Source organism: Ambystoma mexicanum, chromosome 1q, assembly GCF_040938575.1.
Source record: "Ambystoma mexicanum isolate Mex_15411 chromosome 1q, UKY_AmexF1_1, whole genome shotgun sequence".
Lineage (NCBI taxonomy): Eukaryota > Metazoa > Chordata > Amphibia > Caudata > Ambystomatidae > Ambystoma > Ambystoma mexicanum.
This window is the reverse complement of record NC_090922.1, coordinates 1,229,378,537-1,229,396,371: the sequence shown is the minus strand read 5'-3', so window position 1 is coordinate 1,229,396,371 and position 17,835 is coordinate 1,229,378,537. Positions and strand designations below refer to the sequence as shown.

Below are 17,835 nucleotides of genomic sequence, written 5' to 3'. Positions count from 1 at the left end.
GGGCCTAGTGCATAGGTGGAACCGTTTGATACACAGCGCTTTGGGTTATGGTATCATATTGCTTTATCCCCAGTATCAGGTCTTCGTTATATTTCTCATTGTAATGCATGGGTTTAGGAGAAGCGTGAGCAAGCATTTTAGATGAGTTCATTGTGCGTCTTGCGTTTCTGCATTTTGAAAAGCCTATGTGAAAAATAATAAAGATGCGCGTCAGTGGGTGTGTCCGTCACCTACGTCATAGCACTGAATATGTTCTTCGTGTGGATTGGTGTGGGAGTGTCCAGTGTGCATGTTTGCACGGGTGTGCTGACCGTTGGCTAGGTCGTCATGGCATCTCTAACGATGTGTTGATTTAGTGTTGGATGGTTCAGTCGAGTCCATCCATGCCGCAGGTGTCGGCATGGGCAGGGCAGGCTGGTGGGCAGGCGGGTGGGCACATCCGTATGTTCCTGTACCAGGGTATTTGGTCGTCTGGTAGATGGGCAAACTCCTCTCGTGGCGGGTGCCTGGGCCGTGATCCTCTAGGCCAGGGGTGTGAGGGGATTGGTGGGAGCCTTTTGTTCCATTCTCCCACTTCAGCAATGTATAGTGATGTTAAACCCAATTCTTTCCTTATACGTTCAATTGGTAAGGACTTTGGAAGCCTCGGGACCCTCTTCTAAAAGAGTCCCTCCAAGATGGGCCAAACTTTTGGGTTGATGAAAAAGTTCGCCTCCGCAGCCTAAGTCAAGATCGGAGAGACTTTCAATTTAAAGAAGTCTATTAGTGGTAGGCAAGAAAACGAATAGAAGTGATGATAGATTAGCAGAGCTTGTGACGCTAAGTTTTTAACTTTGCTTCTTAGTCTGGACGCTCCTGGTTCGTCGTTGATCCTGTCGTTTAGTGTGATCCCTAGATATACCATAGATGGGACTACTGGAACTAGTTCCCCATTTAGGAACCACTTAAATTTCTTACTCTTGTTTACTTGTGTTTCCTCCTAAAGTTAAAATTTTGAATTTCGTTGGATTGATCCTGAGGGCGTTCTCCTGAACAAATGGCTCTAGTGCTCGCAACTGCCTCTGCAGGCCAATTTTGGTTTGGTCCAAAAGAAGCAGGTCATCGGCAAATAACAGGCGACCCACTGCAGTCCCTGCAATCCTAGGTGGGAAGCTTCTTGTTGTTTCAAAAGCTTCGAACATATCTGATATAAATAAACAGTAAACCGCCGGTGCCAAACGGCACCCCTGTTTCAGCCCATTTTTGTGATGTAATACTGTTTGACAGGGTTCCATTTCTGTCCAATCTAATTTTCAGTGTGGTGCCATTGTAAAGAGCCTTCAGGGGCTCTCTCAGATCAATTGGGCTCCCCCATTTTCTCAGTTTGTTCCACAGTATTCTGCGATCCACTGAGTCGAACGCCTGTTCTAAATCAATTGATGCAAATAGTAAATTGATGATTAGAACATTCAGAGCTTTGCCGATACCTTTGTGGAAACCCGCCTGCCATGGATCCTGGTGGTTCGAGGCCCAACTCCAAGCTTTCAGTTGTCTCAAGATTAGAGCCGCGAATATCTTTCCCACCACATCAAGAAGGGCGATAAGCCTGTAGTTACCAGGGTCTGACCTATCACCCCTCTTGAATATGGGGACGACTATAGATTTAGTCCAGGAGACAGGGTCTTCTTTACCTTCTTAATAACATCGAACAGTTTTACCATGAACGATGCCCATTTGTCCGGGTCTTTTTTGCGAATATCATTAGTGAGGCCGTCTGGCCCAGCCACCCTTGAGGCATTCGAGTTCCTTATAAGGTCTAGTATGTCCTGTTTGTCAAACTTAAGATCCCATGCTTCATTCGGCTTAAGATGGATTTTTGTCGGGCCAATATTACTAGCCAGATACAATTTCCGATAGTGGTCTTCCCATGCGTGAGATGACACTGGATTTACAATGCTCGAGTCAACAGGCGTACTCAGATTGTTTATAAGTTTCCAGATTCCTGATATGTTTTTAATAGCATCTTTTCACTGTACTGTTGACTGATTTGATATTTATGCTTTTTTTTATGATATTTTTTTTTAACACGCCTGCTTGCAGTAGTAACAGGTGTTTTTTTTTTTCTTTGTTTTTTTTTCTTTTTGTTCGTTTTTTTTTTTTAGCTGCAATGTGCTCATCAAAGGCGTACCTATATCTAATGGCAGAATCCTTTCCTTTTTTGGCCTTATCGTGAAAGGCCATAAGTACATCCGAATATTTCAAAATGTCAGCTCTTTTGTCAAGGACTTCTGTGTCAAAGGACATAAGTGAATTTATTAAAGTTGGCGTGTCTCTTCTCGTTATTTGTAACTTGTTTCCCCCTGGTGTCAGTTCATAATGATGATCTTGTTGGTGGTGGTCCGGCACTTTAACGTTTCTGTCCCATTCCTCACTTTCCAATTCAAGAAGGTTGTGGTCGCTCAGGTCCGTGGATACCACTTCCAGGGACCTGAGTTTCCCCATCAAACCTTCGGTAACAAAAATGTAGTCCAGTGTACTATCTTGTATTTCTCGCTTCCAAGTTTTAGCCGGAGGTTTGTCACCACATATGCTGCCATTTACCATGAAAATTTCTCTCGCAAGCAGCTCTTTTTCGAGGTGGAGTCCTCTTTTAGTATTCTCCGTGGGGTACAATGGTAGGTCCTCCATTTTGTTACCATTTTTGTTGAAGCGCTCCATGTTGAGGTCCCTACAGAGAAGGACCTCTAGGTTTGCACAGAGTATCCTAACGTCGTCAATGGCCCTTAGTAAATCGTCTTTGATGTTTAAATCTGGCCTAATCCCTGATCTCCAATAAACATTGCAAATCAATAACCTCTAATGTGACGGATCCCCCAACTCCTTTGTTGATGTTCTCACTGTTCTAAGTTGTATCCATGGGCTTTAGTTAACAGGGGAAAGCACCGCCAGGCCACTGGATCGTTTAATTCCTGTTAAAAAGCCTGACCTGGGTCTCCCTTTTGCTCCTTTTAGGGCTGGATTTATGTGAATTTCATAGCCTTCCAGGAGTGGAATCTCTAGTAACCATGTTTCATGGAGGCAAAACAGATCGTACTTAGACATATCAAAGGCAGTTTTCCCAAACAGGTGCGAGAAACCCCTAGTGTTCCAGTTTACCATAAGCTTCCTTTTTGGAGGGTTTCTCAAATTCTCCAGCTGGCATTATGATTCTGCTGCCAGTAAACCAGCCAACCAGCTCCAATCCTCACAGCTTCCCACCGCTCCTACTTTGTTTTTTTTTCCAGAGAACCGATCTCTTGCCTCTGTGCACACCAATTTGTATTATTTCCTTCTCCTTTTTATTACAAATCTCTTGGTGGCCTTGTTCTCTCACAGCATCCAATCGTTGTTCTCGTCTTTCATTGGCTACTCCTCCCGTGGACGAGGCTCATAGGGTATTCTGGTCCACATCCAGCTCCCTTAAGGAGAACCCATGTGGATTTAGTTTAGATCCCTCTTTTGTGAGTAGACACTTCGTTTTCCACGACCCCATATGCAGTATAACACTGACGTGTCGTACCTCGCTGTGAAATTCAATCAGATAAATATCCTTGGAACTTAGATGAGAAAGTGATTCAACAGAGTACAACAATCTCATAACGTTGGCCCGGTTCATAATGAGATTGCCTTCATAGCTGAAGGTTCTTTCTAGTAGCAGTCTGAATTTGCCCTTGGTCGTGGTTCTAGTTGCCATTTTTCATCGTGGGACCTTTTACCTCCCAGGTTTAAGGTCCAGGGAGGGTTTGTCCGCCCATGAGACCGATCTTCTTATGTCCCTTTCTGAGACCTCTCTGTAGATTTTATTGGGGCTTTCGGCTTCAAGGGTTCTCTTGGACGCCAACTGTCTTCTCTTACATTCCAAGGTCGTAAAGTCCCGGAATCCAGTGGAGGAGAAAGTACGTTCTTCAGTCTCTGGATTTGGGGCAGGCCTTTCAGTAGTCGAATGTACTCTTGATTTCCAAATGAAGCACTTTGACTTTCCATCACAAGGTAGAACCGAGACTTCCTCATCCAAGACCTTCTTAACAACCGGTTTTACCCCAAACTCGAAAGGCTTCGGGTTATCTCTTGGGGGCCTCACCTTATTGTAGGGGACATTATCTTGGAAACTTGCATCTGACTCAGAGTACACTTTCTTCTTCACCAATGTCTGAGGCACTTCCTTCCGAATAGACAAGTTCCTCAACAGATTTTCTGCGCTTTCATAGGACGTCTCATCTTCCAAGTCCTCTTCACTCACTCCAAGGGACTCCGGTCTAAGTTGCGTTGAAACAGCACTTTGTTTCATGGTACTTCTCTCAAAGATTACCGGCTTATCTGGGCATGATGGATTCCGCGGTAAGGCTGCTTTAGTTGCTTTCGCAACTCTCGAAGAATCCTTCAAAGATTACTTGTTTATACTGGTTTTGTGTTTTTTTTTATTACGCTGCTGGTGTTGGCATATGTGCGGGTCCCACTTTTGTTCACCACTAAGTTCTCACTAGGGGACTTTACTTGTCCACCCTGTGGCTTCATAAACATGTCATAGAGTTTAGTTTTATTGTTAGTTGGTCCAGCCCCGTTCACCTTAACGGGCACTGAACACGTTAGTTTTTTTGCCTCTACAACCTGAGAACTTACGTCCTTTGTGTTTGTTACAACCAACTCCACAGACCCACTAGACTTTTCAACCTGGATGGATCGCTCTGTCGAGGTTGATTTGTCCTTTAGGGTTAAATGTTTTGCATGGTCGGCCAAACCAGCATCTGATTGGGCTTGTCTGGGGGTAGTTGAGTTGCTAAACCTTCTACCCCTACTATTAGCCCCCCTACTCCTGCTGTTTGGGAGTGGCGGTTTAGCCTATCGGATCTCTTTTTCTTTTTCCCTATTGATCGGATCCAGAATGCTCTTTAAGTTTTGAGTTATCTGGTCCGTGTTTTTGTCTAAATTGGTTTGTAGAGCAGTAATGAATCCTTCCACATAAATCATTTTGGAGTACAGCATAGCGTAGTGGTCATATGGTCATGCAGTTGATCGGTCTGTGACTCAATTAATTTCATGAAAGGAGCCATGGTGATTACAAACGCGGATCTCAATTTTGGGTCAATGGTGGACTCGTTTTGGACTGATCTTCCACCTGCGTGGCGGCCAGGTCCATCAAAAGATCCTCATCAGAGGGAGATTGTATTCTTCATTGGCGTTTGCTTGGAAAGGGTGCCTGCTGAGGATGGGCCCCTTGAGGAACCCTAGGTGAGTGCCCCGTAAATTGATAGATTTTTGACTTCGAACAAGGCGCCTTACCCCCATTTAGTATCCAATCAGTAATCTCCATTCCCCCTTTTGGTAAAAGCTGGAAAGAAGAGGGGTCAGAGAACTTGTGAACACGGGGTAACCCAGTGTCCTTAAATAATTTGTTTACATTTTTCCATTGTACGTCCTGAAAGACATTTTGCAGGTTATTTCCAACTGCAGGCGTAATCCCATAGGGCTTTCAACCCTGATTTACTCTATAGTTGTAAGGCACCTTGTCTTTTTGCGTTGACCTGGACTAAAGATAAAGGGTTCTGCAGGGGGTGTATTGGCTTCTCTCATTGAGCCATTCTCCTCCCCTTGGTTCGCTTCTAACTCCTTTAGTGCTACAGATGGTAAACTCCTTTTGGCTTGGTGAAAAGTTGGGCTCAGAAGTGTAGTCTGGAAGAGGGAGTCCCTCCACTCCCCTTGCTATGACCACCCCAATATCCGCCTCTCCCAGGGAAGGCCTACTCATATGGGGGCTGGTGTTGCTGGAGGGAACAGCTCCCTGCAACTCAGGGCTCGGCCCTTCCGGCAGAGGAAACACCTCAGACGCTTCCTCAGTGTTTTGCAGGGTGTTCACATGCGACATTGTAGTATGGGCAATGTTCACTTCTGGGTAGAGCTCACAGGAGGGCCCCAGTTGGTACACCCACCAGTAGAACTCCTTAGTTCAGACCGTTACCACGCGGTGTATCCTGTGTAATATGGTTACACGCTAAGTTCCACCCCAACAGCCTGGTTTCGAAGCCCGGGAGCAGAATTAGACACACTTAGTCGTTTAATAGCTTAAATGACTCTCATTCAGTTTCTTACTGCTTACTTGTGATCAAGAGCCATTTACTGGAACCATTGTGAAATTTTCGTTCCGTTCCGAGCAGGCAGGTGCCTTTTCAGTGGGGACAAGCCTCTGCCACGTCTCGCTTGGCTTGCTCACAAATACTGCTTCTTTGCGGGCTTTCAGGCTTCTTTTTCAGGCGTCTTTGTGAAGGCTTTCCCCTCCGGACCGCATTTCAACGGACCACTTCAGCTCGACTCAGCACAATTAGAGGAAAGCACCTTTCACGATAACACGTACCCCAGGCCGTCAAGCCGCACAAACTCGGGAACACAAAGAATCAGCCGCTATTAGTGTATTCACCACACTGCAATCTTGTGTTGCCTTCTCCCTGCAACACGAGCGGCCTGCATCATCTTCACTCAGTTTTTCCACCTTGCATGATAATAACCACATACCCAGATATACCCTTTACAATACTGCAAGCATGTACTTCTGGTAATGTACAAGCTTGCTCTATGCTGTAGTCTCCCGAATGCAGATTACTTCAGTGTTGGCTCTTGTTGATAACGCACATTTCTCACCCAGAAATCATCTGCTCAACAGCATCATCATTTATGTGCTCTGATCTCTGTAAGTGACCATATCGGACTAGCTCTGCCTCTGATAACACAATCATTTATAATGTACAAACCGATTCATAACTTTACTTTTGATACTGAAAGTTAGGTAGGAATTGTTGCTGGTCTGGATGAAGAGACATGTATCTCATAATGCAAGACCGAATGCTATAGAGCAGAGGGTTTGTGCTTATTTTTGGATAGTTAATGACTGGTAATTAACACAATCAATGCATTTGTGCACTAGGTTATTTAGTTAAATATGTGCATTTTCCCTAAATAGTCGTACTCCTGTTGTAGGCTGTTACAGTAATGGGACATGTGTGCTCTCCCTCCAGTTCCTGTTCAGGCCCATGAATCCTAACGGTAAACTAGGCTTGCATGTTTATCCAGTGAGTCTGATGTCATCACTCCTTTCCCAGAGGTAGCCTCCCCTCATGTGGCATGGGGACGGCAGCCACTACCTGATCCTGACACTGCGGTTGGCTATTTGAGAGAGGATCACATGAGAGGAGGCGACCCTCCAGGGGAGGGCCCTGCATCATCAGACAAGACCTGGTATCCCCTTTCCCTTTTAGGGATACCCCCTTCCATTCCTCATGCCTTGATGGAATACTGTGATCACCCCTTTCACAAACCTTAATTCCTGCTGATATCCTTCAATATTCGGCTGACGAGGAAAAGGGGCCAAGTAATGTGGAGTACTCAGCAGAACCAAGAGCATTCTAGTGATTGGAGGCAGCCGATTGGCTCCAAGCAACTCCCTTCCTTGAAGCAGTTGTTTAAAGATGGAACAGCTGAATGTAACGAGATGATGCAACTGGCTAGTTACTGCCAGAGAAGCCAAGCTGAAAAGTGCACAGGCGAGCAAGCAGACAGTGGGAGGAATGACTGAAGGAGCAGGTTTACCATGCTTGGATCAAAGTAGGAAGAGGACCCTTCCTGGTGACTGCGGTAATTGAGAAGCAGTACCAATGCCACCTGAACAAGGGCTTAGGAGTGAAGCAGGAGCCACAAAGGACATGGAAACTGCCAGCTGAAGCCGGTAAGCAAACAAAGTGTAGGTGGGACACTGGGGCTGCTTCTGAGTGTGTTCCCGCGAGAGGTCTGAAGAAAGCCGGTGAGCCCTGGGAAGGGAAGCTGGGTCACTGGAGCATTTTGGCAGCGCCCCCAAGTACTGATAAGTGCCAGTTACATGAGCCAGGTTACCCCGAGCAAAGGAGGTTGGGTCACTGGGATGTTTATCTTGCCATGTTGTGCGTGTGTCGGAGTGCAATTTTACACTGGCCTAGGTTCCTAGAGCACTTGTAAAATAGTGTTAAATTGCAGATTAATGGGCATTTCTTTGGATATTTTACGCAATGGCACGTTCAGTTGCATAAACTGGCAGTTGCAAAGTGGGGGTCTGCCAGCACAGTAATGCTGCATGTTGCAGTGAGCATGGTTGCAGGTTTGTGTATAGTTGGCTATGTCTGTTGCTAGTTCTGGAGGCCTGTAGTTGAGTAGTGTATCTAAATTGTACCATTCAGCTACTGGTCGCCAGTCTCCACTTCAAAGTAAAACAAGACTGGTCCTGTCACAGTATAGCCGCTGTTGAGTGCTATCAAAGTGGTAGTGAAAAGAATACCAGCCCTGCAGAGTTCTATCATGCTTTGTTCCTGTGACTACTGCTGAGTCAAAGCCAGTGTTCATGTCCTTGGTCGTTGTGCCTAAAGGCACAAGCCTAAAGTGCGTGTAGACAGCTGTGGTGGTGACTTGGTGCAGTATAAAATCTTTGTTCCCCAAGCTTAAAGGGAAAAAAAGGACCACTTTGATAGTTTTTCAGGAAGTTGTGAACATGGCAAATTCACATTTATGTTAATGTTATTACAAGGATTTCCTGATGTAAAACTGGCCAGATCACTGTCTCTTGCCCTTGAGTCTTTTTTGGGTCACATTCAACTCTGTTTCACATTTCCATGTGATCATGTCCCCGCAATGTCGCCTGGCAAAAAAATCACCAAAAAATGGCAGGGACATTCTCACATTTCAACATGCGGGGGACACCCCTGCAGCCCCCGCTCCCCTTGGCCCCATATATATGGTCACCATATATGTCACCACATTTTTTTTTCCCGGGGACCATATGTATGGGGATAATATTACCGGATACCTGTTTCACGTCATTCTCTTCACTTTAGCTAGATGGCTAGCTGAGGGGCCCCTCAAAGCTTATCTTGGAGCAAACTAGTGTTCGTTTGTTGACTTGTGACATGAAAGCTTCCCTCCCTGCTCCTCGGATGTTAGTTGGTCTTACTGCAGCATAAAGCGCTGTACAAAGCATGTCATAGCTTCATGGTAACAATCAAAGGGCCTCATTAAGAGTATGGCGGTGCGGGAAAAAACATGACTGCACTGGGAGACTACACCTTTAGTGGTGAGGCAGAGGAAAAATCTCCAGCAAAACGCTAACGGTAAATCTGACTCCTTACAGACAAACAGACAACTTTGCAGAATCAGAACCAGCGGTAATTCTGCCAAAATTTCCATGCAGTTCTATGGACTCCATAAATGGGGACTAACACCGCCATACCACCACTTGTAATCCAGCAGATTTACCTCTGGAACACCACCAAATTTATGAGGACCAACGTAACATAACCAGAGGGAGCGGTGCCAGTTTGTCAATGCATATGGAAGAACAAACATTAGACGCTTCCCTCTCTACCTACCCTATTTGATTGGTCATCCACATCTGCCTTTCACATAATCTTTCCTGCATAGGGAGCTTGGGCTATATATTCACACTATATAAGGCTCAACACTACTTTGGTTTGATCACCTTCTTCCAAGTAAGGTACCACTCTGTCTCAAAGCAAACGATAATAAAGTCCAACATGGCCTGACATGGAACAAAGATATAACCACCTTTTTGATGGGTCCGAATCAGGAGACTGACAAGCAGACATGATTCTTAAAAGGTCTTATTTCCTTTTTTTTTATTCAAAAGACCGAAGTCTTTGATACCAAGAACAACTCTATATAAAAGAAGGTAACAACGGGTGCTCGTTAATGTGTCAAGATGGTCAAGCGTACTTTGTGCAGAAATCTTATTCTCACCTACTATCTCTCCCTCCTGCTTCAAAGAAAATGCAGAAACACCCAAGACATGAGTTTTGGCCTAGCCAAAGGGAAAGGGATGGCTGCTGACTTCTGGCCCACATCCTTGTGTCCCTCTACCTTAGCCCCTTGCCTATGTTCATATTCCAAAACATAGTTCCTCTATGGCTGAAGTGCCATCCCAGGGTTGAAACTGTGCCTCGCAATCCTCCGTTCAGGTAGACTTTCGCGTTTCCCCTTCCCGCAGTCTGAGGTTGTTTGTCTCTTCTGCTCCACGACTGGGGCTCTCTCTCGCTCATTTCCCACTCTGGGCTAATCTGGGTTTTCACCCACTACAGGGCTTCTTCCTCTGGCCCTGCCACCAGCTTCCTATTCCTCGGAGGCCACTGCGTACCTATGTCTGATGAGCGTTGCTCCATGGGAGGACTGTTTAGGCTGACTGCCTCTCGTTTTGTCTCTGATCCGCTTATACGACGACTCAACTGCACTCTTTGGTGGGGGGCATCTCCTCTTGGTTCCTGCTGACTCTGTGCAGGATCTTGTGAGCCCCCCCCCCCCCGGGCTTTGTCTCAACCCACTAAGGTACTCTATTCTCACTCGACCTGCCACACACCACAGCTCTGGTTTCTTGCCTGTTGGACCGCGTTGCACTCTCCTTGTGCAAAACTTTGGCTGAAAAGCCACGTCTGGTGTTCTCTCTGAGCACCTCTCTTCTCAATCTGCGCTACTGCATAATTAGTCTGTGCTGTGCATGGATACTCCTTCCCGATTGGTTCCTCACTTGACATGACTTCAAGGAACTGTTTTCTCTGCTGTTCTTCCTAAAGAAGATTAAATTAAGTTGGGGTCATAAGCTAAGCCAGACATTGTTAGAGTTCTCACAAAACTTAGCTGGGCCGGGAGGATAGCTCAGGGGCAACTCGTTTGTTTCGGAAGCAAGACAATGCATAGCAACTCAGGTTTGAATCCCGGTCTCGCGTTTAAACTGGTTCTCCGGTATTAAGCATGTTATGAAAGAACAATTTTATAATGATAATTCTATCCCATAAAGGACTCTGGGGACAAGAGACAGTGACTACGTTTTGCTCTCAGGTTTCCTTGTCCCCCCAAGGTGGGACCGGGGGGGTGGGTTTGAGTCTCCTCCAGAGGGATCCCACTTACCCTGTTCCCTAGGGGCTGTTGAGCATAGTGGGCTCACTTCTCAAGCCTGAAAGTGGGTGGCTCTCCGCTGGGAAGAGGTGAGGAACACCTTGTATTCCACGCACCTTTTGAACATCAAGGTGCCAGGCATTTTTTATTTAAATGTACCAGTTGGACAACGCCATTCCCTTACTCTTAATACCTAGCAGCCACATTCACCTTTTTATATACAGTCTGTTCTTGACAATGCCTTGCTTGGCTCGGGTGTGGTAGTCCCAGAGTTAACATTGTGGAAATAGACTTGGAGTACAAAATCTAGAGATTCCCGAGTAATCAACCCACAAGACTGCCAGCATTTCCCGAGCACCCACTCGTCCAACATCGCATTTACAATTCTCAAACCTTCCTTGATACCACAACCCAATTGTCACAACACTTAACCTATTCACCTCCTCCCTTTTGCAGAACCATGGTCCCCCCCCCCCCCAACAGGACTGACCAGTATCCATGCTATCTCAAAACACCCCTCCACCCCCGACCCTCCACTCTGCTTCTCTCCCTCCGTGTGTTTGCAGCATTTATGTCCTGCTTTGCCGTTTCCTTTACTCCAGCAGGTCTGGATAGCTGTGGCTGGGACGCAAAACGCCACTCCATGGACAAGTCTATACGATCTGATACTACTATGTATTAGGGAGAATTCTCCAGAATGGCTAATTTCCCTTAACTTTTGAGTCCCTCAGCAGCTTTGCTTGACATCTATGGTTTACTTTTTTTTTACCTGTTAAGAGTCTGAGCCTTTTTTCCCACTCTTGCATGTGTTTTGCTGTGTGTTGTACATTTTTATGCTCATGGACTATGGAGTCTCACCCACTCCATGGGCATCATCTTTTTACTGTGTGTCACCCAGCACCTTTAGTGCAGTGGCACAGGGTTGTCTTTTCCGATTTCCCACTTTAAACTCCATTTTCTGGGACCGACTACTGTCTCCCAGAACATGTAAAGTTATCATTGACTTTACTAGTCTTTTTAAATGTACAGACCCAGTACACCTGATCTTCCAATAGAGTACTGGAAAGGGTTAATAGTTATCCCCTTTTGTCTGATTCTCATGGAACATTATTGTGTTCCCCTTACTCTTAAGATTTGGCTGGTGGCAGTGGTATCTACCATTTTTATTCTACCGCAGGCTATGAAAATAGCCTTGGTACCGTTGGAGGCTATGGTGGAAGCCTTGAACGAAACCCGATAATCCAAGTTTAATTCAACTTGGTTCCAGTTGAGTTCTTTTGCCATATCTTTTAGTAAAGGTCTTTCTAGTGTTTTTTACTCTACGTGCCAAACCAGGTTTGGTTCCTTTGTTCGCCGTCCTTTGGCAGGCTTCTGCACAGAAGCCCTCCTTAGGCGCCGGAGTGTCTGGGTGGGCAGGTTGTGAGGGAGGGGTTTGAGGCCCCCTGCACAGGGTCTCTTTGGAGACCCTTGCACTCTTGTCTGATTGGCTAGGTGGCTGTTCTGCCAGGACAGCCACCCTGCTGCGTGATTGACAGCCAGTCTGTATGAATGGGAGATTTGGTGCATAAAAAGCCAGTCTCTGGGACTGGAAGGCAGAGTCGCCACTGGAACGAGAGAACCAACGAGGAGCTGAAGGAAGACTGCTGCAGCTACTGGACCTCCGGTGAAGCCCTGCTGCAGGTCCGAATTGCCTGAAACTTTGACAGAGGAGATCTGCAAGCAATCTTCTTCCCTTGAGCTTGGTGGGAACAACCAGCTTGCCAAACCCCAGACACCGGTCCTCATCCTGGTCGAATTTGCTGTACATCGCTGCAGTAGATCGGATAGCCAGTAGGAAGAGAACCAGTTTGGGTTTTAAGGAGTGCACCTTTTATTCGACGTTTTGCTCCGCTGCTGGCTTCTTCCCTGGGCAGTGCAGGACTCTACAGCCGTCCTCCTTGTCACCAAGACGGAAGCTTCAGGAACCGCGAGCCTGCAGGAACTGCCGGGAACAACTGCCTGAGCTACAGCATTCTTCTTCTAAGGTACTCTGTGTCAGGACGAGTTGGGGGGGGGGGTCTGTACTTCCGCTCTCTATATGGCAGAGGGAAGGCACAGAGGACCCCAACCAAGATTCTCTGATATGGTAACGCTGGTCGAGCAATCAAGGCCTAGCTTCTCAGGAGGTGATGCGGGCTGGTTCTTAAGTACAGTGTATCCCCAAGCCCCCACAAAGGAATGTCCACACACTGTATTACTGAAAACACAGTCTTTATATAATTAATATTCAAAGGTTATGTACACTTATCACAATAACGCACTTTGTGCTCCGGAAAATCAACAATGGTAAATATCTACAGTTCTAAAGTGGTACCACTAATATTCGATTAGAGTGCATTCAACAAGGCTGTGAAAATGCCACACGGATCAATAGCAATGAAACCAGCAATAGAGAGAAGAGAGAAAGCAGACGGATGAAACAATAGGCAGACGACTGGTCCTCGCTACTGGACTCAGCTCTGAGTGGAGATCCCCCCACCTGGGCAACCTGTAAAATAACGATATATAAAACAAGCCCAGTCCATATATTGTTCAAGAGTCTCGTTCTCTCCTACAATGTTTTACCCCCCCAATGTACCTGGTGGAGTAGAGTTCGTCGGCGAGGCGTCGACCGATCCTTCTGGAGTGACTCCCTTTAAGGCAGGAGCCACGGATCGTCGAGAGGCGTCGCGGACTCGGGGTTCGGTGTCGGGGAATCGGCGGCCCTTCTTGAATGTCGCCCCTTTCAGGCGGGAGACACGGGGCGCCGAACGTCCGACCGTGAACCGGGTAGAACGACGTCGATGAGGCAGCAGGCTTTGATCCGAGCGGTGCTCGTCGACGACAGAGCGTTGGCGTCCTGCAAGGAAGAGGCGTGCGGGGCACCTCGGTGACGATAGTTCTGGACCGCAAAGAGATGAAGAAGAACTGTGGCCCAGCAAGGGCGTCGAGTCGTCGGCGTCTCTGCGGTCTTTGGGTGGCGGGAAACCCACCGGTGGATACTCCTCGGCGCGTCGACGGTCAGGCCTTCTCCCACAGGAGACGGTACGGCGATGCAGACGAGAGCGTCCGTTGATCAAGTTGAAGTTCTTAGGCAAACGGGAGCACGGCGGCTCCGGTCGGCGACGGCGGTCGTCGACAGTGGCGGACAACAGTCCGGGTGCTTCGCTTTGGGATTCCTCAGCAGTCCCCGTATCGGGTCGGCAGCCTGTCGTAGGTCTGTCTACCAGGGAGCGTTGGCAAAGGTCAGCTGTGCACGATGGTCCCTCGTAGCTCGGGAAGAGGGCGCCTTACCAGGTCCTCTCTGGGTCAGTCCTTGGAGACACGGCAGCCTTTAGATCGTGAAGGAGAGCCACGGCAATCCTTCTCTTCCAGCAGGGCCTCAAGGTCAAGCGTCAGTTACTCCAGTTACTCGTCGTAGTGGACTTCAGCTTCTGAACAATTTCCAGTGGTGAGAGGTCCCCAGATATACTATTTGGTCTCTCATCCACACTGCTGGCACACACTCAGCAGCCAATCGTACAGAAGGGCATTCATGCAGTCGGTCAGCCAATCAGGCACGCAGGGCATTCAGGCCACTCTTCTCCCGCTCAGACACTCACAACAAGGAATGTGGATTGAGACAAGTACTCAGCCATTCAACTCTACATACTGCATTCAGTCCAGTTTCGGGCAGGGCTGTCTCAGTCTTTGTCTCTCATGGCAGAAACCAGACAGCCACAACACGGAGTGCATATTGGTCACACTCCCCATTCACCCAGGTCCCACCCACAGGCGGTACCCACAACATACAGTCAGCGGGAAGGCTCCAGTAAGTCTAGCTGGGCCTTCACAACAACACCATATACGGAACTTCCACCCAACAGCCAGTCAGGGGGAAGGGACAGAGTCAGGGCTTCCCGGGACTTCGGGAAAACAAGGTATCAGGCGATAGAAAGCAAGAGGCCACCGGGGCCATCTTGTTCCCTATCAGGAATCAACAGATTCCAATGGCAGGGCCGGGGTACCCTAAAATGGCGGATACCCAGCGCACCTGTCAAAGTCAGCATGTAGCTGCCACCAGCCCATACCCAGCTCTGTGGGCCACCCACGGGTGCCCAAAAACATACACTAGGGGCACAGGATTGCACCCCTACCCATGGGTGCCATAAGGGTATCCCATGGGTCTGTTCACCAAACCAAAAGAGAGAGCTGCACCGCCAGGAGTCCCGCATGGACTTCTGCGCGGAAAACACGACAGAACACACGATAAGAACAGAAAAAGGACAAGGATACGGAGGCCCTGTCCCTCCGATGCATTTCCAGCATCACACTCTGCCAATCCGGTCGTTCTTTCCGTCCGACCGCAGTGAAAGTGCTTGAAATCTTTCGCCTCTCCGAGGCTTGTCCTCCTCGTCTCCTTTAAATAACTTTTCCTCCGACCAACTTCGTTTTGAACTCTTGACAAAGACTTAACCGCAAACTACTCTGAACTGTGTGCTCCTCTGCAAAGACTCTGAACCATCAATATTGGCCCAGGCCTATTGACTTGAATCCTAGTTATAGTAGCCTTTTCTAGATTGCCCTGCCTATAACTCGCTAGTGTTAATTTTGAATAACTATGCCTTTTTCTCCCTTTTAAATTGCTGGAGTGCCATTTTGCTCACACTTCATTTTGAGCTTAACTTGTCCAGAATTGATTGGGTGCTATTGTAGTATATTAAGACTGTGATTTTCTGCTGCTTTATATGGTGAACTGTTTTATAAGTGATGGTGTAAATTAATGTATGTTCTTTTACTCAGAAACCTTGAATCAGTGTTTGTTTGAACCATAGTAATTGCTGTCCTTTGTGTAACTTCTTGTACTGTTCACTTTACTCTTGAGATAAGTCTGGCTGCTCAGCCATCGCTACCATTTTACTGTGTAGTACAGGTTGTACCAAAGGTGAAATTGTACTTACGCTTGCAGTCTTAATTGTGTGTGGTGTTCCCAAAGGGTACTGCATATGATTCTGCTTAACACTATGGTGGTTATTTCGCTCACTATAAAATACCTAACAGCAGTGTTACACAACAACTGTCTACACGTATATAATCCTAGCTGGGAACTTCTGTACTTCCCTAGAATAACCTATCCGGCTAGGTGTGAGATGTATGTTAGAGTAAAAGTATTGCTGCTCTTCTTAGAAGTACAAGAACAGTGGAAGCTTGCATAAAAAAAATACCTTTTCCCAATTATTAATACGCAGCATCCCCAGGGAAGTCTATCAACTCCGCTTTTAGTCAATTAAGTGACCGTCAGGCAGATTAAGCCACCGATTTCGCTTGAAACCTATGATCTGGGGGCTAAAACATCGATGCTCAGCAGCAGGTGGTTTAACTTGCTTAGCTATAATTTTACAACCAGCCAATGCTTCTGAGAGGTGTAAGAGCTAGTGTCAGTAACCTATGAACCATGACTGGTTTGTCCCAGAATACCGATCCCACATAGTAACCAGGCCCAGGCACAAGGGGGTGGGAGGGCCCTCTCTGCAAGGTTTATTGGGTGTTTGGGCAATGTCAGACACGTGTCGAGCATGTGAAAGAGGGAGGCTATGAAAGGTGCTGGAGCCATCAGGCACTGGCATCCCTGCTCAGTAGGCCAGTAGAGGAGGCTGGCATTCTGCTGACATTGGCCACAATTATTGGTACTGTAAACATATAGCGGCTCCTCTGAAACTAGTGTGAATGATGTCATGGTGCTGGACTGAGAGCTGTGTAGTTGTAAATACCTCCCAGTATTTAAAGTGCCTCATTTCATTTTAAAATGTTTTTTTATTGGCATTTATAGTATACAACAGCAGTTTGCTTCGCAATTTGCCTCTTATTGCGTCTGTGTACAAGGTTATATTAGAACAACAAGTAACCATAGAACTAAATAAAACAAACAAACAGTCTTCATTACTAGCATTTCGTTTAGGGCACACCTCTGTTCGAAGGGGTCCTGTGGGCGAAATTTGTTCATAGGGGGGGAGGGGGGCTTGTCATCCGATGGGTGGAACATATCCCAGGTCAGCACCTTCCAGGCCTCGAATGCAGGACCCGCCTCGTCTCCAGCCCTGGTTCCACCATCACCCCTACCCTGGTTTCTGCATTAGACCAGTGCTCTGGCTTGCTATGCCTCATACTGCCACCAGTGTGCTGATTTCAGATAAGGAGGGTAAGCGAGTAGATCAAACAGTATACACTTTCAAACAGTTTGGCTCTCTGCTGAGACTGTCAACCTGTTCAATCACAGAGCCTCGGACCAGTCCCCCGCCACCCCCACACACACCACCCGACTAGCTTCCCTGCTACCACTTGTCTGTCCTGCTTTCTTTCCTATCCTGAAAACATTTTGTAACTTCTGTTTCATCACTCAACTCACCTTTATAACCTTTGAACCGTGTAAGGCGCTGCGAGACCCTCTGTCTAGGGCCAGTGCTGAACACAAATTTGAACACATAAATTCTCTTTTGAGAATTACAGGTGTTGGTTGGCCCGCTAACAAAATGTAAAAATCCTAATGAGAAGCAGCAGTTCGGTATCATTTAAAATGCACCCTTCTGAAGTTACGGAACTGTCCAATTATCAAGAGTTCTTCTAGCACATGATGATCTAGCACTTCAAAGATATAAACTCCTGAAGTGCAGGAACTTTCCGACACAACGGAAATGGAAGCCCCTCTGAAATGACGATACTGTCAAAGGTATGCAGTCCTTCTACAATGGGTCAGTAACGCCCAATTCTAAAGGTGCGGCATTCCTGTAGAGGAATTCTGGTACTGTACAAAGGTATCGGTCCATGTCTGATAATACCACCCCATTAAAGTATAGCAGCCTGCTAAGAGATGGTGTGGTAGAAGAGACTGCGCGACAGTTGGCA

The 17,835-nt window shown here is 47.0% G+C and overlaps 1 protein-coding gene across 2 annotated transcripts in view; it reads left to right on the top strand.

Annotated features, from left to right (window-relative positions):
• The window catches only part of PGM1 (phosphoglucomutase 1), a 332,168-nt gene that overhangs the window by 143,102 nt on the left and 171,231 nt on the right, over positions 1–17,835 (top strand). The gene's annotated exons all lie outside the window — the stretch shown is intronic.